This window comes from Ambystoma mexicanum, chromosome 8, assembly GCF_040938575.1.
Source record: "Ambystoma mexicanum isolate Mex_15411 chromosome 8, UKY_AmexF1_1, whole genome shotgun sequence".
NCBI classification, from domain to species: Eukaryota; Metazoa; Chordata; class Amphibia; order Caudata; family Ambystomatidae; genus Ambystoma; species Ambystoma mexicanum.
Genome location: NC_090929.1, coordinates 111,529,070 through 111,552,215, shown reverse-complemented (window position 1 = coordinate 111,552,215; position 23,146 = coordinate 111,529,070). Strand labels below are relative to the sequence as shown.

At 46.7% G+C, this 23,146-nt stretch overlaps 1 protein-coding gene across 4 annotated transcripts in view; it reads right to left on the bottom strand.

Annotated features, from left to right (window-relative positions):
• Positions 1–23,146, bottom strand: part of SCAI (suppressor of cancer cell invasion) — an 877,065-nt gene that overhangs the window by 640,236 nt on the left and 213,683 nt on the right. The window lies entirely within an intron of this gene.

The following is a 23,146-nucleotide window of genomic DNA, read 5'->3' as shown; positions in this document are numbered from 1 at the left end:
CGCCAACTCTGAATACAGAAGGGGTATCAGAGAGGCTAAAGCCAATCATTATAATGAGCTGATTGAAGCTGTTCCTAACTCAACAAGCAAACTTTTTGACATTCTCAACTGAAAAACCCAAAGCTCCCCCCCCCCACATATTCCAACGGAGGAGGATTGTGAACTGGTGAAAAAGGCTTTTGCAGACAAAATTCACAAGGCCAGAGAGTCCATTATCCTGGTTAGAGAAGCCTCAAAGGAGATCCACTCACCTAACGCTGTAGAACTGCAGCGTTATGAATTGGAGAACTTCAACTTTCAACCCATCTCTGAAGAAGAAATGGTTAAAGTGTTGTCTAAGATGAAACCATCTTCCTGCGCAGAAAATCTAATTCCTCACAAAATAATTGTAGAGAACAAGGAACTGTTTGCGCCAGTCCTGACAAAAATAACTAATGCCTCCTTTCATGATGGCATTGTTCCCCAAGACATTAAGAAGGTGACCATCACACCCCAGGCAAGAAACCGGGCTGGGATCCTAAGGACCCTGGCAACTTGCGTCCGATAACCAAGACCAATTTTATCATGAAAAGTATGCATACAATAGCGACGGAACAATTGCAATCTCATGTTGAAGCCAACAACATATTGCATGAGCAGCAGTCGGGATTCCGTGCTGCACATAGCACGGAAACCGCAATGCTCGACGTACAATCACATATGCTATCCATAGTGGAAAAGGGCAAGACAGGGATGCTAATGCTATTGGATCGAAGCGCGGCCTTCGAACTTGTGGATCAGCTACTACAGCAGGTCTTGGAGAAAACAGCAGGATGCTCCAAGGCGGCACTTACCTGGCTGGCATCTTTCCTGGCAGACCGAGCAGCAAGAGTACTTTGGCAAGAGAATTTCTCAAAGCCTGCCCATATAAGTGCAGGTGTTCCACAGGGAGCCAGTATATCCCCGCTTCTCTTTAATCTTTTTATGAAATGCTTATGTGTACTTTTAGAATCCATCTGCGTATATTTTACCAATTACGCCGATGATACACAGCTGGTGCTGTGCAGAGGGTGATTACCAAACAGACAAGGCCAAGGCATTAAATGGTATAATTGAGAAACGGATGGAAGAACATTGGATTTGTCTAAATAGCAAAAAAACGAGTTGATGATATTTGGCTCCCGACAAGCGAGAGCCAATCTAGGAGTAGAATATGATGCGTTCGTTGTCAAAGACTCATGCATTAAGGTAGGTTACCCAAGTGAACACTCTTGGGATGATGATGGAGGCCACTTTGGGCACGGAGGCTCAGACTAACTACCTGCATAAAAATAATGCCTACTACATCCGGCTCTTAAGAGCCATTCGCCCCCTTCTAAATTAAAATAACTCACCCACTATTGCTAGGGTCATCATTTTGTCGCGCCTGGATTATGGCAATTCACTGTTGCTGGGGGCAACCAAGAAATGCATTGAGACATGCCAGATAATGGAAAACAATGCAGTACGTGTGGTAAAGGGGATAAACAGAAGGGACCATGTGACAGAAGGAAGGAGAGCACTTCACTGGCTCAGGATTGACGACAGAATCCTGTTCAAAGCCATGACTTTAGTGCACAGATGCTTGTATGGAGTGGCCCTGACGTACCTCAGGTCGAAGTTCTTAAGATACACCCCTAACAGGACCCTGAGATCAGAAGCACTTGGTAGAGCGCAAGTGCGGCCGGATAATCAAATGACTGGTGCCAGGAAATCATTCCCTGTTCAGGCGGCTCACCATGGAATAAACTTCCTCTGACTATCCGCCTAGAACCTAATTACAGAATCTTTAGGAAGCACCTCAAGACTCACCTCTTCAAGTAAATCTTATATAGACAGAAGTTCTTCCAGCACCACTGTTTGTTTACTCTGCCTGATGTATGTCTCTGCGACCCGATGCCTGCGGGCCTACGGCGCATTCCAAACACACAAAAAATAAAATAAAGTCCTGGTTGCAAAGAACCGACACAGTATCTCTATTTAAGGCCTAAAGTGGCAAGGTCAGTGTCCAATGGTTATATCTTCCTTACCAGTATGTATTTGGGGTACAGTTGCCACTGTCGGATTTGGCCCACAGACGGCGTTTCGCATGGTTCGTAACCTCGCAGTCGCCATTTATTATTTGTTTAGATTTTACAAAAAAATATGTCATGCGTATGACGCGTGATATCAGTGATGTCTAAATCAAAATGGGTTCTGTGTAGAAATCTCAGGAAGAAGCATATTATTTTGAGAAAAAAAATATTCTAGGTCATCTTTAGTGATGTGGGTCAAGTTGCTACAGTGAAGGTAACCACGATTGATTCTTTGTGTAGAGCATAAAAAAGTATGAGAAGATAAGCATCTGGTCCCTGGTTCTGCTAATATCTTATGGAAGAATGTACACTAGTAACCTCCAGATTTAAGAAAGCAGAGAAGAAGAAATCTGCCCTTGATGGAAGTGACTAGTTGACCCGAAAACAAGAACTGGAGTTCAGACGAGCGAGACAGTGGGATTCATCACTAGATACAATTCAGACAGACACAAATTACACAAGATCATCACAAACCACTTCCACCTGCTGAGATTGGAAATGGACATTCATAATTTCATTAAAGAAGAGGCAACATTCACCGGAACTTTCTATTGTATTACAGATTCATCATTGAAACGCATTATAAAGTTTGAATATTCCTGGCACGGGGAGTAGGAAGGAGCCCTGCGATAGTCGTGGCCTATTCCTAATATTCCTGGCACAAGGAGTAGGAAGGAGCCCTGCGATAGTCTTGCCCTTTTCCTAATAAAGTTTGAATATTCCTGGCATAAGGAGTAGGAAGGAGCCCTGCGATAGTCGTGGCTTATTCCTAATATTCCTGGCACAACGAGTAGGAAGAAGCCCTGCGATAGTCGTGGCCTATTCCTAATAAGGTTTGACTATTCCTGGCACTGGGAGTAGGAAGGAGCCCTGCGAAAGTCTTGCCCTATTCCTAATAAGGTTTGAATATTCCTGACACGGGGAGTAGGAAGGAGCCCTGCGATAGTCTTGCCCTATTCCTAATAAAGTTTGAATATTCCTGGCACAAGGAGTAGGAAGGAGCCCTGCGATAGTCGTGGCCTATTCCTAATATTCCTGGCACAAGGAGTAGGAAGGAGCCCTGCGATAGTCGTGGCCTATTCCTAATATTCCTGGCACAAGGAGTAGGAAGAAGCCCTGCGATAGTCGTGGCCTATTCCTAATATTCCTGGCACAAGGAGTAGGAAGGAGCCCTGCGATAGTCTTTCCCTATTCCTAATAAAGTTTGAATATTCCTGGCACGGGGAGTAGGAAGGAGCCCTGCGATAGTCGTGGCCTATTCCTAATATTCCTGGCACAAGGAGTAGGAAGAAGCCCTGCGATAGTCGTGGCCTATTCCTAATATTCCTGGCACAAGGAGTAGGAAGGAGCCCTGCGATAGTCTTTCCCTATTCCTAATAAAGTTTGAATATTCCTGGCACGGGGAGTAGGAAGGAGCCCTGCGATAGTCGTGGCCTATTCCTAATAAAGTTTGAATATTCCTGGCACAAGGAGTAGGAAGGAGCCCTGCGATAGTCTTGCCCTATTCCTAATAAAGTTTGAATATTCCTGGCACAAGGAGTAGGAAGGAGCACTGCGATAGTCTTGCCCTATTCCTAATAAAGTTTGAATATTCCTGGTATCTATGCCTTGGACGCTACCAACTGCATCCTTTTTTGGCAGGGAATCCAGTAAACAGCCCTTATTGGCTTTCGATTTCCCATTCTCTTCTCGGTTTCCCGTTTGGTGTCGTCTGTGTCTTCGCCCAATAGTGCGCACAACACATGTAATGCAACAAGGAGTAGGAAGGAGCCCAGTTGATCCACTGGTAATCTCCAATCTGTCTTGTATAGTCTCTCCTTGGTTTTAGTGGGGTTATTGATCAACTCGCCCACATCTGAGCAAATCTCGCTAAACAGCTTATCTAAAGGTCTTGTAAATTTGACTAACGAGGGGATAGAGTCATCATTGAGAGCCTTCTTGAAATCAACAAAGCGGATCAGGTGGTGGGCTAATAATTTAGGCATAGAGGGAAAGCTTTTCCCATCCAACTAATGATTCCAGTGAAATAAGACACAATGCATGTCTCATTACACAATTTGGAATAGATGGGGCTAAACCCAATTTATTTTTTCTACACAGTGCCTTCAAGGCAATTGAGGAATGAACCCAAGTTAGGTGCTATTGCAAAAAGCATATATATTCAATGGATGTTTTCACCAGTGCAAAGTTTGCCCTAGTTCTAATACCATTCCATATTAGCACTTGGAGAAACGTTGTCCTTGTGCCAAAATGCTTGCAAAGGATAGTGTTTGTTGGAATGGGGCAATTGTTTCCCTATTGCAAAAATCATGCAGAATTGCACTTGTCACGGTGCAAAGGTTCTGCAAGCTGGCCCCTGATGGATAACTGGATGATAAACATGGCGGTGCCTGGTCGCTGGTTTGTATCATCCTTATACTTCCGGAAGAACACCTCGAAGCGCCGGAAAAGAGAAGGATACTTCCATATTGCTTCATTCTGGATTCCTTGCACGTCTGTGCACTGTAATAACAGGTTTAGTTATTGCCCAATTTAATGGTAATGTATTTATCTACACCAGGCTGGCCAAGTACCGAGTCGGCCCGGCCGGGATTTGAGTGCATGCTGGCCCCATGTCAGAAGTGACTGCTTAACCCACGAGCTATCCACCAGGGTACAGGCCTGGGAGTATGGAGGACAGAGAAACAGGGCACATGATATTGTTTCATGTTTGGTTGCAAAGGGCTTATTCCACTCCAAGTCAGCCTCAATGCGCTGCACAGGGAGAAACGAGGGATTGGGATTGAGGAAAGGGGGATACAAAAAGAAGAGGTCACTTTAATGAAAACTGACTAAGGCTTTTTTTCCCCGATAGCGCAGGGTTGAGTGTTGGTAGGAAGCTTTGGGCTGTGAGACCGTTACATTCCGGTGGGAATTTGTGTGTGCGTGCTTTTTAATTCAGCGCAGTGGGTGGTGACGATATTTCTCTGGCGGCATTTGGTACCCGCGAGCAAAAGCAGCATTTCATGTCTGAATACTGCACCGCCTAAACATCAGGCGAGAGCGCCCCCTGGCACTGGGGAAGGGCAGTGGGTGGGATCAAAGGAGATTTGGTCGCAGTCAGCGATGCAGTCTGCCAGACACAACAGCAGCGGGCATTTCCTGGGCTAGGCTCCGAGGCGAAGCAGCAATGCTCTGGGGGGGCGAGTGGTGGCACGAGACAGGTATAATTAGTAACAGGAGGCAGACGCTGGTAAGCCTGCGGGGGCCAGAAAAGCTTCCAAACACGGGCAGTTTCCATCCTTTAAACACACAGCCTACGAGAAAGGGCCTATTTCACAACACATTCCAACTGCTGCCCAGAGCCACCTCTAGGGGTTTCTGTCGCACAGTGCCGGACCCCTGCTAAAATTCATTAAGGAAGTAAAGAGGCACGGCTTGCGGGGTTTAGGGAAAGGGGCACATGGAGACGGCTGGCATGATTCTGGCTGCGAATAAAGCCTGTACTCTGGCTCTCCGAGTACAGGCATTTTCTCACGGGTACTAAAAGGGTCACTATTGGGGAAAATCCGTGCATTGGGTACGGGAATGCGGTGGACAGCTGAATGGAATTCCGAATGCTTTGTAGCAATGATACATTTTTAACTTCCGTGCAATCACTGGTCGAAGTCAGCGGGAACGCCTACTCTGTTCCCCTGTCGCAGTCGCGGTTCCATTACTGTTTTGGTGCAATTCTATCACTGCATGCAATTGATCGCTTCGGAAAACCATTTTGCAATAATGCAAAATACACGATTCCCCCATTCTCCTCTAACTGTATCCACTGGTGGAAATTGAAAACAATCGGTGGGGGATCCCACAACGGTGGGGGCGGAGTTTGGGGAGGCGGGGGTAAGGGGCGGAGCTCGCAGTTGACCTCTGATCAAAGGAAATGTCCAAAATAATAGTTTCAAACGGCGCTATTTCATTCATGCTGCTTCTTTGCCAAACTATATATCAATTCCACTTTAAACCACTTCCATGGCACTGGTGATTAGTTACTTCACTGTGCGGATAATAGTTTTTGACCAGTGTTGCTGAGTAAATATTCTTTAAGATTGCACAATTTGCATCCCATTTTATTAAAAAAACCTTCCCCTTGGGTACTATTCAAACACTGATGTCTGTTCACCATAATAAACGTTATTTACTGCAACCACACCCAGCACAGCTCCTGCAGCTCCCCTCTGAAAGCAGTTGGGTGGCTGCATGGTGTGGAATGTTAATAGGGGGTATTTATTTATGAAATGTTTGCTGGTACCTGTATATTTATTTATGCAATGTTTGTTGGATACATGTATATTTATTTATGCAATGTTTGTTGGATACTTGTATATTTATTTATGCAATGTTTGTCGGATACATCAATCCGACAAATTTTGCATAAATAAATAAATAATCCGGATCCATGTATCCGACAAATGTTGCATAAATAAATAAACTGGGTCGTGGCTGAGGACTGTAACTTCCTCTTGTGACCCCTTGCATGGGGTCACCAGAGGAAAATACAGTTGATTTGCGTGTGCTTTTTTTCCCCTTCTCTCCAGCGCAGAGCAGGGCTTTGGGGCGCTGATCCCAAGATCCGGCTACACATCTGGTGCCGGATCTCGGAGCAGCCCTAGTAAGGATGGGTCTCCTGTACCCGGTCCAGGCCCCGCCAGCAGGTTCAACATCTTGCAGCCCTAGTAAGGGTGGGTCTCCTGTACCCGGTCCAGGCCCCGCCCGCAGGTTCAGCATCTTGCAGCCCTAGTAAGGATGAGTTTCCTGTACCCGGTCCAGACCCCGCCAGCAGATTCAGCATCTTGCAGCCCTAGTAAGCGTGGGTCTCCTGTACCCGGTCCAGGCCCCCCCAGCAGGTTAAGCATCTTGCAGCCCTAGTAAGGATGAGTCTCCTGTACCGGTCCAGGCCCCGCCAGCAGGTTCAGCATCTTGCAGTCCTAACAAGGATGGGTCTCCTGTACCCTGCCCAGGCCCCGCCAGCAGGTTCAGCATCTTGCAGTCCTAGTAAGGGTGGGTCTCCTGTACCCGGTCCAGGCCCCGCCAGCAGGTTCAGCATCATGCAACCCTAGTAAGAGTGGGTCTCCTGTACCCAGTCCAGGCCCCGCCAGCAGGTTCAGCATCTTGCAGTCCTAGTAAGGATGGGTCTCCTGTACCCGGTCCAGGCCCCGCCAGCAGGTTCAGCATCTTGCAGTCCTAGTAAGAGTGGGTCTCCTGTACCCGGTCCAGGCCCCGCCCGCAGGTTCAGCATCTTGCAGCCCTAGTAAGGATGAGTTTCCTGTACCCGGTCCAGACCCCGCCAGCAGATTCAGCATCTTGCAGCCCTAGTAAGCGTGGGTCTCCTGTACCCGGTCCAGGCCCCCCCAGCAGGTTAAGCATCTTGCAGCCCTAGTAAGGATGAGTCTCCTGTACCGGTCCAGGCCCCGCCAGCAGGTTCAGCATCTTGCAGTCCTAACAAGGATGGGTCTCCTGTACCCTGCCCAGGCCCCGCCAGCAGGTTCAGCATCTTGCGGTCCTAGTAAGGGTGGGTCTCCTGTACCCGGTCCAGGCCCCGCCAGCAGGTTCAGCATCATGCAACCCTAGTAAGAGTGGGTCTCCTGTACCCGGTCCAGGCCCCACCAGCAGGTTCAGCATCTTGCAGTCCTAGTAAGGATGGGTCTCCTGTACCCGGTCCAGGCCCCGCCAGCAGGTTCAGCATCTCGCAGTCCTAGTAAGGATGGGTCTCCTGTACCCGGTCCAGGCCCCGCCAGCACGTTCGGCATCTCGCAGCCCTAGTAAGGGTGAGTCTCCTGTACTCGGCACAGGCCCCGCCAGCAGGTTCAGCATCTTGCAGCCCTAGTAAGGGTGGGTCTCCTGTACCGGGCCCAGGCCCCGCCAGCAGGTTCAGCATCTTGCAGCCCTAGTAAGGATGAGTCTCCTGTACCCGGCCCAGGCCCCGCCAGCAGGTTCAGCATCTTGCAGCCCTAGTAAGGATGAGTCTCCTGTACCCGGCCCAGGCCCCGCCAGCAGGTACAGCATCTTGCAGCCCTAGTAAGAGTGGGTCTCCTGTACCCGGCCCAGGCCCCGCCAGCAGGTTCAGCATCTTGCAGCCCTAGAAAGGATGAGTCTCCTGTACCCGGCCCAGGCCCCGCCAGCAGGTTCAGCATCTTGCAGCCCTAGTAAGGGTGGGTCTCTTGTACCCGGTCCAGGCCCCGCCAGCAGGTTCAGCATCTTGCAGCCCTAGTAAGGATGGGTCTCCTGTACCCGGTCCAGGCCCCGCTAGCAGGTTCAGCATCTTGAAGTCCTAGTAAGGATGGGTCTCCTGTGGCCGGTCCAGGCCCCGCCAGCAGGTTCAGCATCTTGCAGCCCTAGTAAGAGTGTGTCTCCTGTACCCGGTCCAGGCCCTGCCAGCAGGTTCAGCATCTTGCAGCCCTAGTGAGGACGGGTCTCCTGTAGCCGGTCCAGGCCCTGCCAGTAGGTTCAGCATCTTACATAGGTTATCAGCTCCTTGGCCGCCTCTTACAAAGCCTACCTGAGCCGTGTGGGTCAGAAAGGGAAGGAGCACATGTAGGCGCGTCACCAGGATCCTCGTGAAAATGTTTACATCTCTGTTTAGGAGCGAGACAGGCCTATACGAGCCACAGAAATGTTAGCTCTACCGTGCTTGGGTATTATGGAAATGACTTCCTCTTAAAAAAGATAGCGGTGCTGAGACTTCTACCAACAGGTCATTAAACTCCCAGGACCTCTGCAAAGCTTTTATTGAAATTAAACATACACCCATCTAAAGTGTCATGAAGGGTGTTAAGAACGTAAAACCTCCCTTGTCTGGATTGCCCGGTCTCCACTCGTCAATCGGGAAAACATGATCCAGATAGGTTTTAAGCTTACTACCAATCTCTTGTCTGTCCCTCAAGCCCTCTTCTTCAGAGAGTACCGATATAGCCACAATCGGATGAAAGATTTAAATCCTCTCCCAATAGGAAACATCTGTCAACCCAGCCTGTGATATTTGACAATGCTGTCTTGGGGCCGTATACTGATCACAGCGTAACCAACATGTCTCCTATAGAGCCTTAACCAGTAGGCGCCTCCCTTGGAGCGCCACTTTCATGGCTCCGAATGTTGGCCAGGATCCCTATCCCGCCCTGATTTTTCCCCTCTGAGCCCAGTAAGAGTAGCCAATCTGCTTTCGTTAGAGCCGTTTTCTCTCCCCTTCCAGAAACGTGCTCTCTTGTACAAAGGGGAAAGATTCACGCTGTTGTTTTGAATTCCATTCTTAAGAAAGATCTCTTACATGGTGAAGTTGACTCTTCGCATTTATACCACTGTTATTGTTCATGTAGTAAATGATGAAGGGGGGGCTCTTTACAACTAAAATACCCCAATTCAAAACCCCGACATTCAAAACCCAACCAAAATTCAACCCAACCTTGTTAATTTTTCACAACAATCCTTTTATGGAGAAGCCCAGAACCAGCTGGGCCGCCAAGCAGGTTCAGCCAGTCCTCGTCCCTGTAAACCATCTTTCTAATTAGAATAGATAATCTGCCACTCAAGAATTGCGCCACACTTGTTAGTTCAATATTTTCAAAAGAACATTTCTTTTTATTCCTTATTTGCCCTTTGAATTCTTGTTGACACGTGTTTCGGCTACTCAAGAGCCTTTCTCAAAACAAAACAGGGCTTGATTAGGTACATATCTTATTCTATTAACACAATTATTATATAATGTTCAAAACATTTTTGTATTCAAAAAGGTTTAGGTAAGGAAAAAAAGGTAACGAAGAAAAGAAAGAGATAGGAAAAAGGGGGGTTATGCAATATTAAGTCACATATATTTTGAAAAATAAATAAAAATAATAAATAATTCACAAATGCAATACATCGCAATACAAATAATTACATCAAAATGTGCATCCAAATCATAATAAATACAAAACAATATAAGTGATAAAAGAACAATAAAAAATAAAAAATAATAATGGATAATAAATAAATTACAAACAGAGAAACAGAAAAAATATATTATTTAAAATAATTCCTCATACATAAATCCACATTTTATATTTAAGGTTTCAATATTAAACACAAATTCTCATTTGTATTATTTCTATAATGATTCTATCATGTATTACAGTCTACAGTATCGTTCCCTCTAATGGGTTGCAGTAAATCTACATTCGACAGACCCAAGGACACTAAGAATAAATGGCGGAATATATGTTGAATCGTGAGGAGGATGCGAGTAAATTATTTACTCCAAAAGGCAGTATGGAACATGGTTTCTCTAACCCTGGTATAAAGAGAACGGAAGATCTACGATACAAATTCATTAAACTCGAACGAATATCTAGAAAAGAAATAGATAAGTATTGGGAATTGATATAATTGAAAAATTATATTAGTAAGAAACAAATACCAAGAGGCTTAAGAATACTTATATTTCCAGACTTAGCCAAGGATGAAGATCGAGATCTGGCAGAGGAATGGGAACAAAATTTGAATGCCAGTTCGGATAATATGGTTAGGATCTTAATCCAACATGCAGAAAGAGAACACGTACGAGCAACGGAACAGATTGACATAATCACCAAAGAAATTGCCGAAACCCAAGCGCTTGAAGCAACTAAGGAAAAAAACTACAAAAAAATGTATGAAATATTAAAAATCTATCAGGATGAAATCAAACTAAGAAAATTGCGAAAATTTTTCAGAGATGAAAGGGATTATAACGAGGATCGTGTATATACTTTTCAGGAGAAATTTGATAAATTTACAAAACCGCTATCTAAGGCCAGTACACCGAATACATCCTCTGGCAGCTCAGAGGTGGATTCAGAATCAGAGAAGGAAGGAGCAGAGGGAGAGGAACCACGTCAAGATAAAACTAATAACAAAAATCAACAACATGCGGGTTTTCTGAATCAAATAAGAAGATATAAGAAAGGAACAAGAGTCGGAAACCAAAAACAGGTCCGTTTTCAACTACCAAATGCACAACCCAAGAGTACTACTACCCAAGGAGGAGAGGAAGGAGGGGGGGCTGTAGACACAGGCAACCCAGATGTGCTGGAAGATTTTCGTCGCCTAACGCGGGCGGCCGCCCGGGATGCAACCAGGAAAAAACAATAATTGACTTAGTGTTGAACCTATCAGGACATATCCTAACGGATGATGAGAGAACTGTATTGAATAAAGGACTATCATTTGCCCCGACCTGTAAATTGGATCTTATCAATACTCAGATAGATCTATTTAAATTTGTAAGAAAACTTAGATTAAAAAAGTTTTTTGCAACTGCACACAAGAGTGGCCCTACACGGACCGAGCAAGAACTGATAAAATCGGACTTTACCATGGAGGATATTGAGAACATTCATATTCTAAAAACATTGGGAGATGGAGAAGACAGTGAAATTCACAACACTCTTTATGACTTGAAAATCAGACCGAGTTGTCTTATAGAGAAGGAACTTAAACCTAAATCCAAATTTTCACCGCAACTCTCAAATGAAAATATGACTGAAGTATTCTACAAAGCAACATCACGTGATATATATAATATGTATGATGAAATCAGAATGAACGTGGACAAACAGAACCTAACAAAGGGGGAAAGGCAAGCATTGAAGGATTTGGAGAATGACAATAAAATTGTTATAAAGGAGGCCGATAAAGGCGGGAATATTGTATTGATGAATAGAGAGGATTACATCATTATGGCTCAGAATCACTTAACAATACCAAACTGTTACCTGAAACTACCAGGCAATCCCACAGTGGACATTATAACTCGAGTGGAGGAACAGATACATGAATGGCATAGGAAAGGTCTGATTACGGATGATGAAAAATCGGCATTATCAAATAAAACTCCAGTGATCCCAACCATGTATTTTTTACCTAAAATACATAAACTGTTTGACAAGATTCCTGAAGGTAGGCCAATACTTAGTGGTATTGGATGGCTAACGGAGAGAATTTCTGAGTATATTGATAACATATTAAGACCACGTGTACCAAAACTAAAGGCGTTTATTAAAGATACTACAGACACTATCAAGGCAATCAGTAGAATAACTTGGAAACCATCATATCGACTTGCAACCTGGGATGTCCGCGCACTATATACTATCATTGAACATCCAGCGGCTATACAAACCATAGATTTTGAATTTAGACAAGACTCGGCATCGCACTACCAATACATACAAATGTTGAAGGAGATGTTGGCAGTAACATTAGAGAATAATATTTTCTTGTTTGATAACAAATACTATCAGCAGAAGAAAGGGATTGCTATGGGCACTAAGTATGCACCAGCATTGGCTAACCTTTTTATGGGTATGTTTGAGGAGAAATCAGTATACACGGAGGAGGTATTCAAACAACATATGATTCTATGGGTCCGGTTTATTGATGATGTCCTCATAATCTGGGATGGAACAAGTTCGGATTTGAATGAATTTAAAATCAAATTAAATGACAATGATCTGGGCATTGAATTTGTAGGCAATGATGACAAGTGGTCCATAAATTTTCTTGATTTGACCATCTTTGTACAGAACAATAGATTGGTAACACGAACTTTTCGCAAGGAAACGGAGGTGAATTCAACCCTCCATGCCGGTAGCTGCCACCACAAACCGATAAAATGGAATGTCCCGAAAGGGGAATTTATTAGAGCGCGGAGAAACTGTACAAACACTATTGATTTCAAGTCAGAATGTGAGCTACTGCAGGATCGTTTTGAACAGAGAGGTTACTCAAAGAAATGCATTGAAGCAGCACAAAAAAAGGTAGCTAAAGTAACCTGGGAGCAGACTCTGATGCCTAAAGAAAGAAGGACAAATACTGAGCACAGGATGATTAATTTCATTACAACATATAGCTCCAATATTGGAGTACTCAAGAAAACGTTAAACAAAAATTGGCATCTTTTACAACTTGATCCTCACCTAACGGAGTATATTGGAGAAAGACCAAAAATAACATATCGTAAGGCTAAAACTTTGAAAATGACTTTGAGCCCTTCTCTTCTACCAGATGTAAAACCTGAACCTAGCAGAACATGGTTGGACCCAAAGACGTCAGGGTTCCGAAAATGTGGTACCTGCACTATGTGTGATTTTGCACATGACATGACGATGGAATTTGTGGACTCAAGAGGGACGAAAATGAAAATCAAAGAAAATATAAATTGTCGCTCAAAATATACAATATATGCAATAATATGTCCATGCAAGATGATCTATATTGGAAGCACGATTAGGGAAACGAGGTTTCGTATAAGAGAACATTTCTCATCCATTGGAAGCCAGGATGCAACATTACCGCTGGCACAACATTGGCAGCTCCAACATCAAATGGAAAACAAAAAAACTCTGAGGTTTATTGGACTGCAGAAGATACGAATGGGGAAAAGAGGTGGAAATATAGAGGAGAAATTAAGACAGATGGAAGCCAGATTGATATGCAAATTTAGATCGATTGAGTTTGGTCTCAATCATGATAATGAGATGGGACATTTCCTCTGATTTGATAATGCTCATACATGTCATGAAATGAAAGGACATTGTTAGGGCATGGTATTTTATTTCTGGTGGAAGGAAGCAAATGGATATTGAAATGGATGTTATTCTTTATGGTTTGAAACCTTGATTTTATATGTAAAATGTATAAAAATGATAAACAATTTGATATGCAAAGGTAGTTTGTAATGCCGAGTCCTTTCAATAACATTTATTTGTATCAAGATTAATTGAGAAATAATGTTATGTAAGGGTGGTTAATGGCTAATCACATTCGACACAAACTGAGTCGGAACACCATTTGGATAATAACAAGAATTTAATTTCTAGGGGCTAACATAAATTTGTATCAAATATATACTTCCAAATTGGCCTATAATAAAGGGTAGATGTCCGTTCAGAAATATATTCATTTATTTCAATATGTAAATGGGAGACGGGGAATATGACACACCATCATGATACAAACAATGATTAAGTGAATGGATGATATGTGCATTCTTAACCTTTCCAATATGGCCGCTCTGTAAAACGATGCTAGAAAGAGAAGAAGGAGGATTCGCGTAACTTTGGTGATGCTATACATTACATGGTGGATCCCCGCGGCGGCTCATTTCTGTTCGAGGCCGACGCGAGGAGACGGATTGTTACCAAGCTGCAGGTAAGCCATCAGGGGTGGGTCCCCGAATGAAAGGGAAAAGAGACGTTTTTGCACGCCCGCAGTCGGGCGATCTAAATGCCCATATTGGAGTTTATTCAGACCGGGGCCTTTTTGCTAACGGGGAGACTGTGAAACCAAATAAGACAAACCGAAATTGTTGATAAATTAAGGTGTGGAGTGGCGAGGTAGATGTGATGGACTTTTAAGTGGAAGGTTAGAATTTATGGCCATACGAAAGGTTGAGTTTAACCAAAACCTTTGGAGAATTAATAGATTCAATTCCTGTGTGCGAATAACAATTGGATTGGAAATATTTCTTTCTGCATTATTTTCACTATAGGGATTTACCCGGGACTTATGGAATTAACGGGTAAGAGATTTCTACTGTTCTATGTATTGCGCTCAAACATGAATTTATTACTGTGTGTCGAATGTAGATTTACTGCAACCCATTAGAGGGAAAGATACTGTAGACTGTAATACATGATAGAATCATTATAGAAATAATACAAATGAGAATTTGTGTTTAATATTGAAACCTTAAATATAAAATGTGGATTTATGTATGAGGAATTATTTTAAATAATATATTTTTTCTGTTTCTCTGTTTGTTATTTTACTTATTATCCATTATTATTTTTTATTTTTTATTGTTCTTTTATCACTTATATTGTTTTGTATTTATTATGATTTGGATGCACATTTTGATGTAATTATTTGTATTGCGATGTATTGCATTTGTGAATTATTTATTATTTTTATTTATTTTTCAAAATATATGTGACTTAATATTGCATAACCCCCCTTTTTCCTATCTCTTTCTTTTCTTCGTTACCTTTTTTTCTTACCTAAACCTTTTTGAATACAAAAATGTTTTGAACATTACATAATAATTGTGCTAATAGAATAAGATATGTACCTAATCAAGCCCTGTTCTGTTTTGAGAAAGGCTCTTGAGTAGCCGAAACACGTGTCAACAAGAATTCAAAGGGCAAATAAGGAATAAAAAGAAATGTTCTTTTGAAAATATTGAACTAACAAGTGTGGCGCAATTCTTGAGTGGCAGATTATCTATTCATATTAGTAACCAAGGAGGTAGGGGATTGGTTCCTCCAACGAGTGCCACATAGGATGCGACACGGCTGAGAGGCCAAATCAAACCCATCTTGGTCGCCAACAGGAGAAGTTGTACCGACACATATCCCAAAACACCAACATCTTTCTAATTAGATTAGGTAAAACAGCTTAAGATCTCTCCCCCGCCATGCGAATTTGGGATTCAGCTCTAGGAGCCATTTACAAAATGTCCTAGACAAAAACTGTGGAGCCAACCACATTATTCTAGTCCCTCCAATCCAGGGAAAGGAGCATCTCCCAATGCATGCCTTGAAGAGCTTACATTATCTTCTTCTGGTCAAAGTCACATGATAAGTCATGGAAAATACACAATTTTATCCCATTATATTCAAAGCGGTCCACCTTTTCATTTTCATGAGGACTCAAATTTTTCTCGCTAAAAGTCACACTTTGCTAGAATGCATCTGGGATGGGACACTTTGGTTCCTCTGGCCCCTATGAGCTCTCTCCGAGGAGGCCTCCTGGCCTCCCTCTTCTTTGAGCAACATCTTTGGTATTTCTTTGACCATTCCCTCAACATCTTTAGGCGCTTCCCCTTCTTTCTATGTCACAATGAGAATTCTATAGGTAGCTCGCTGTTCTCGATCCTCCCCATCATCCAATTTAAGAACGCGGTCTGGCTCTCTCCCCTCAAAATGAGTTAATCATGCTTCACATCGCATCCCAATCAAGGATTCCTTTCCAGGGCCTCCACTGTATCACCCTATCGACCCTGTCCATGAACACTGTTTTGGAACCTTGTCTACCTGCTCTTAATGCCTTGATCTTCGTCCAGAATGTCTTTCAAGGGGGCCATTTACATCTTCCTCCAACACGGGGCCACAACCTGGACTTCCCCCACAACGCCACTCTGTCCCATCTTTCGAAGCATTGGAGGGAATGACTAGTGCTACACATCTGGCCCACAAACCTCTCGTAAGCAGGGCTTTAAAAATGTTTTAACAAGAGCTCAGTTCCAGGTCTTCAGCCCCAGCCTTGCCTCCAGTGCCCTCCACGATTCGGATCTTAACAAAGTGTTGTGATTTGGGAGTAAAAGTATGCCATGCCTAAGCCAGGGGTGGGGCCTGTATGGAGACAGTTACCTCCAGGGGATCCACACAAGCAAGTGAGCTTCCCCAAAGGCCCTGCCGCCTGGCCCACTACTTTTAACCTTCACTCATTCACAATACCCTCCGCACAACCGGGGCCAGGTGTCTCCTCCTCCCGCGTTCTGGACTAGCAGCCACTTCCAGAGGGCCCACGTGACATGCCCTTCACTCGGTCACCCCAGACCTCGTTCGGGTGCCAAGAGCTGCCCCGCGCCCACTCCCAAAATGTTCGTCCTGCCATGACGACGAGACCCAAAAGGCCTGCCACTGACAGATCCCACGTGACGGCTCAGTTCAATGATCCACTTCAGTCTGTGGACTCTCCAGAACTCTGCACAGCTGCAACGGTCCACCTGGAGTCGCCCAGTGGCAAAATACCCTGATCTGTAGAGGAAGGCACTCCCACCTGGCAGGGCGCAAGGGGGGTCTCCCACGCCTCCCAGCCTTTTAGCTTCTATGCTTGTCTCGATTTACCAAAGACTTTCAGGGGTAGGGGGTGGAGAGTAGTTTAGCCAAAGCTCTCCTAGCAGGCCGCCATCTTGCCTCTTGCCTGAGCCCCCTGGTGTTCTCCCTGGTCCACCTTTGGGACCATAATGACCAAGTCCTGCTCCTCTGCCTTTTTCTTCTAAGACCTTCTTGAATATTGACGTTGTGCCAGTGAAGTGCCTGAACACCCTTGCTCATCTACCCAGAATGCCATTCTACAACAGTGGGTTTTGTATAGAGGGGTGCTTTTAGGTAGTTGATAGCATTGCATTGTTTGATTATAAGTTTATATTTTCATAGAATCTTGATTGGGCCTTTTTTTATTTTGGAATGTACTTCTGTTTGGGTTGCTTCCGTTCTGAGCTCACACCACACTTGAAGGTATAGCCTGCCATGCACTACTAGAGGACTAAACCCGTCTTGTGATTGGGGTCACTGCTGGCTGAGTGGTAGTGTGGGTCTGAGTAGGCGGTTTAGCCACTACTCATCCCTGTACACCAGCAAAGCAGTAGTCTGAAGCTGTCGTCGGGAAACAAAAGAAAATGGAGGAGGCCGCCCGGTATGCCTTGCAGGGTCCTTCTCTACCGCGCCTCCCCTTCTCCCTGGGTGAGTGGAGGACTCGGGCGCAAAACGGTGCCAAAACCACCCGAAGCCTGCGAAGGGCAAACAATGGAAGGGGACGTGGTAAGCCCTTTATAATGAGCGGGCGTCCTACGGCAGGGTAGCATCCAGCCCCTGCGGCGGGACGGCCGCCGCGCCGCCGGAGAAGAGAAGGCCTACTATGGACTTGGTGCAAAGGAAAAGGGGGAAGCAGGTGGATTGGACACGGGGCAAGCGCCACACTTCCCGACTGAATTTCACTAAATGTGTGCAGTGATTCTTTTGTTGTGAAAATAAAACTGCGACCAAGTTTGCTATTTCTAAAAAAAACTGTCTCATTCCAGCTAATTTTCTGAGAAGGGAAAATAAAGGGAAGTGGAAAAATGAGGAAAATATGGCTTATTGGCTATGGGTACAAATGGACAAATGCAGGGGCTACTTTCATCACACTCGGCCATTGCCCTTTTCCGCCTTTGGAATCCAGGCGTGCAGCCTCCGGTCTCCTGTACTTTATGGAAAGACCCGCAGGGTTAAGGAAAGGATCGCCCCATTACTCTACCCATCACAAGCTGCGCCCCATTATTTTATAGCGTGATCTGTATCCACGCTGGCTACATGGCGCCTGCCGAGGGAAAGCTGCTGGGAGAGAGATAAGACTTCACAAGAATCAGAATTCTGCAGAGGTGCGCAGCGTGCACGGCCTGGCCAGCTGCCGCCAGGCTGTGGTGGCCAACGAAAGGCTCGTAAACATCGAAATCAGGAAATCGGAGAATAAATCAATCGCAGCAACTTGAATGAATGTCAAGGGCTTAGCGGAGCTGTGTGCTGCTCTAGGCCTGAAGAAAGGTTTGAAAAAGGGGACTCTGTTGGCGCGTCTATGTTTTGTGTCTGCATTCATTTTGTATTGGGATTTTTTTGGCTGGCATCTCTACAGTGTAGCAGAAATGCTTTACAGAGACCAATTTCTGAAGCAGGAGCCTCTCGAACATGGATGTTCTGCCCATAACACAATCGGGGGAGGGGAGGGGGCGGTGCTGTCCGGAGGATTCCAGAAACCAGCATATGAGAGAGCTAGCACACAGCTGGGCCGTAGGCGTGCTCTACAGTTACATTGCAGAGTAATGCTCCCCCAACATCACATGGTTAGTCTGTTTTGAACCCAGGTCAGCAAGTCTCAATGTCAGAAACTTCGCCACTATGCCATAACACTCCCACTGCTGATGGCTCGTGACTTTTAAAGACCAGAAATTTCACAAAAGTTGATACTTCCCGGAAATATGGCAGCCATTTTTTTAAAGCAATTCACCCCGTCCTGCACCCACATAACCTAAAAGGGCGTGGGGATATGCAGAGGGGTGGGGGGGAAGTATACAAGCTTGGCTCCAGGATCGTGAGACGGAAGCAGCCTCTCTGTGGTGGAAGGAGCAGGATGGGAGAGGTCAGGAGATGCAGACTCTCTCTGGTGAATGGAGCAGGATGGGAGAGGTCAGGAGATGCGGGATCAGCCACTCTGTGGTGGAAGGAGCAGGATGGGAGAGGCCGGGAGATGCGGAAGCCGCCTCACTGTGGTGGAAGGAGCAGGATGGGAGAGGCCAGGAGATGCGGAAGCAGCCACTCTGTGGTGGAAGGAGCAGGATGGGAGAGGTCAGGAGATGCATACTCTCTGTGGTGAATGGAGCAGGATGGGAGAGGTCAGGAGATGCAGAAGCAGCCTCTCTGTGGTGGAAGGAGCAGGATGGGAGAGGTCAGGAGATGCAGACTCTCTGTGGTGAATGGAGCAGGATGGGAGAGGTCAGGAGATGCGGGATCAGCCACTCTGTGGTGGAAGGAGCAGGATGGGAGAGGCCAGGAGATGCGGAAGCCGCCTCTCTGTGGTGGAAGGAGCAGGATGGGAGAGGTCAGGAGATGCAGACTCTCTGTGGTGAATGGAGCAGGATGGGAGAGGTCAGGAGATGCGGGATCAGCCACTCTGTGGTGGAAGGAGCAGGATGGGAGAGGTCAGGAGATGCATACTCTCTGTGGTGAATGGAGCAGGATGGGAGAGGTCAGGAGATGCAGAAGCAGCCTCTCTGTGGTGGAAGGAGCAGGATGGGAGAGGTCAGGAGATGCGGAAGCAGCCACTCTGTGGTGGAAGGAGCAGGATGGGAGAGGTCGGGAGATGCAGAAGCAGCCTCTCTGTGGTGGAAGGAGCAGGATGGGAGGTCAGGAGATGCAGAAGCAGCCTCTCTGTGGTGGAAGGAGCAGGATGGGAGAGGTCAGGAGATGCAGAAGCAGCCTCTCTGTGGTGGAAGGAGCAGGATGGGAGAAGTCAGGAGATGCGGAAGCAGCCACTCGGTGGTGGAAGGAGCAGGATTGGAGAAGTCAGGAGATGCAGAAGCAGCATCTCTGTGGTGAATGGAGCAGGATGGGAGAGGTCAGGAGATGCAGAAGCAGCATCTCTGTGGTGAATGCAGCAGGATTGGAGAGGTCAGGAGATGCGGAAGCAGCAGGATGGGAGAGGTCAGGAGATGCGGAAGCAGCCTCTCTGTGGTGGAAGGAGCAGAGTGGGAGAGGTCAGGAGGAGCGGAAGCGGCCTCTCTGTGGTGGACGGAGCAGGATGGGAAAGGCCAGGTGATGGGCCATCTGTTTTGAAGCTGAAGCAACCAGCCATACACGTCTCATCAATGGTGAAACCTATAGATAGAGTAAGATCCTGGGTGTCATGGGTCTGTAGCCCATGGCGACTGACAGGGAAGGGGGTGGGGCTTATGTGACTGACTGGCACGGAGAAGCAATCTCAAGAACAGGGAGGCGCAGATCACAGGCCATCAGTCCACGCGGGTATCAAACACAGGGGCTTATGGAACCATCAGGGTGGGGCAGCATTGCCCACATACAGACAGCAGGGATATTTGATGATGTGATCTTCCTGCAGAGGGACAAACGCAGGCCCTGCTGGGAGTCATGTAGGGCTTCATCAAATAGAACAACATGTAATGCGTCGTAGGAAATACCTAGAAAGAACTGGTGGGCAAAGCAAGACATTTAGAGGGATGGTCAAGCTAGAGCTTTGCCAAAGGTCTGGTCTGGCCCGAACAGCTCAACCACGGCTGAGCTACTGCTAAAATGCATATAAATAAGACGGCGTAATCTCTAAATAATAGAAGTGACATAACAAAAATATAGTTATCTTCATCATAATATACCACAAACATGTAACATTGTCATTACAGGAACAATAGTGGACTAAGAGGTGTCAAGAAGGATTCATTCACATCATTACAATTAACCAATTGCATCGAAAAAGCATTCAAGCGTAGCGGAACCCTGACTCCATGAACTCTGCCAGCCTCCCTGCAATAAACGGAGTGGCATGTACACTTACTGTTGTGTGGTTAAGGAACAAGTTACTTACCTGTAACTGTTGTTCTCCAGCATGGGTCTGGCATGGATTCACATGCTCATGAATATTCCCCGTCGTCAGGCTGGGAATCCTCGGTAAAGAAAAAACCAGTATCAGTTTCGTTTCTGATCTGTCTTTCGTAGTAATAACCAATCACTGGTCTCTGCGTCATACTGACCACAGCCAATGACTGCCCTCTACCTAAGCACCGCCTCTGGCAGCCATCTTCAGATTTGGAAGCACGTGAAGTGGCAGTATGACCAAGTGAAGAGCCGCAGAGGGGTAGGCGGGAGGGTTCGCATGTGAATCCATGCCAGACCCATGCTGGAGAACAACAGTTACAGGTAAGTAACTTGTTCCTTCTCCAGCATGGGGTCTGGCATGGATTCACATGCTCATGAATAAAGAATACATAGCAGTACACACATGCACAACCACGGGAGGTGGCAAAGGCTCAACATTAAGCATCACATCAACTCAACATTAAGCATCTTACCTCCTCACCAGGCTCACCTCAGGCGAACAGGTTGCGCAGCACTGCTTGGCCGACCCTGGACTCCTCCCTGGAATCCCGGTCGACGCAGTAGAATTTCGTGAAGGTGTGCGTCGACCTCCACGTAGCAGCCCTGCATATGTCCAGCAGGGGCACACCAGATAGGAACGCCGTGGTAGCTGCGATCGCTCTGGTGGAATGGGCTCTCGGACGGCCAGGCAGCGGTCGGTTTGCCAACCGGTGACAGTACATGATACAGCCGGAGAGCCATCTGGAGATGGAAGCCTTCGAGAGAGCCTTCCCCTGATTGACAGGTCCAAAGTTCACAAAGAGTTGTGACGTCTTCCGAAAACCTTTCGTGCGGTCCACGTAGAACTTCAGCGCTCTAGCTACATCCAGCGAGTGCAAAGTCCTCTCAGCCGGCGACGAAGGCGACGGGAAGAACACAGGTAACACCAAGGGTTCGTTGAGATGAAAGTCCGACGGTACCTTGGGCATGAAGGAGGGGTGCGTCCTGAGCACTACCCTCGTGTCGTGGAAAGTCAAGTACGGGGCCTTGCAGGAAAGGGCCTGGATCTCTCCCACCCGTCGTGCGGAGGTGATGGCCACGAGAAAAGCTGTTTTCCACGATAGAAACTTCAACGGGGCCGAGTGCAGAGGCTCGAACGGAGGTCCCATGAGCTTGGTCAGCACCACGTTGAGCTCCCACGCCGGGGCCGGAGCCTTCACCGGCGGGAACGATCTGAACAGTCCCTTCATGAACTCTTTCACCAGACGATGAGACCACAAGGACGTCCGGCCCGTGGTTCTGGTGTACCGGGAGATCGCAGCAAGATGAATCTTGATTGACGCGTGTGCCAGACCAGCTTTGGCCAGCGTCAGCAGGTACGGCAGTACTTGGGGAGCCGTAATCCGTAGAGGGTTAATCTTCTGTGCGTGGCACCAGACAGAGAACCTCTTCCATTTGTGTAGCATTTAAGAGTCGAGGACGCCCTGGCCTTTGCAAGAACCTCTCTGCAATCGGCCGGTATGTCGTATCCTCCAAACTCTAGCGCTGCAGGAGCCAGGCCTGCAAGTTCAGCGACTTCGGGTCGTGGTGGAGGATGGCGCCTCCTTCCCTGGAGAGTAGATCCGCCTCCGCCGGCAGCTTGATTGGCGGGGACGCCGACAAGTCCAGAAGGTCCGGGAACCATATCTGCCTCGGCCACGCAGGTGCGACGAGGATCATCCTGCACCGTGACCTCTTGAGCTGGTTGACGAGCCGGATTAGCAGAGGCAAGGGAGGGAACGCGTAGAGGAACAGGCCCTCCCAGGGGAACGAGAAAGCATCGCCCATGCTCCTCGTCTGGGGAAACCTGCTGGCGAACCTCCGGCACTTGGTGTTCGTCGTCGTCGCGAACAGGTCGATCTGGGGTGTGCCCCACCGTCGGAAGAGGCGATCCACCAGATCCTGCCGTAGTTCCCACTCGTGGCACGAGCGCAGCTCCCTGCTGAGTGAGTCGGCGATGGTGTTTTTTATCCCTGCCAGATGAAACGGCACCAGAAGAATCCCTTGGGCGACGGCCCAATGCCACAGGTCCTGCGCCTCCTTGGACAGCGCTGGGGACCTGGTTCCGCCCTGTTTCCTGATGTAAAACATGTTGGTGGTGTTGACGGTGAAGATCCTCACCACCTTGCC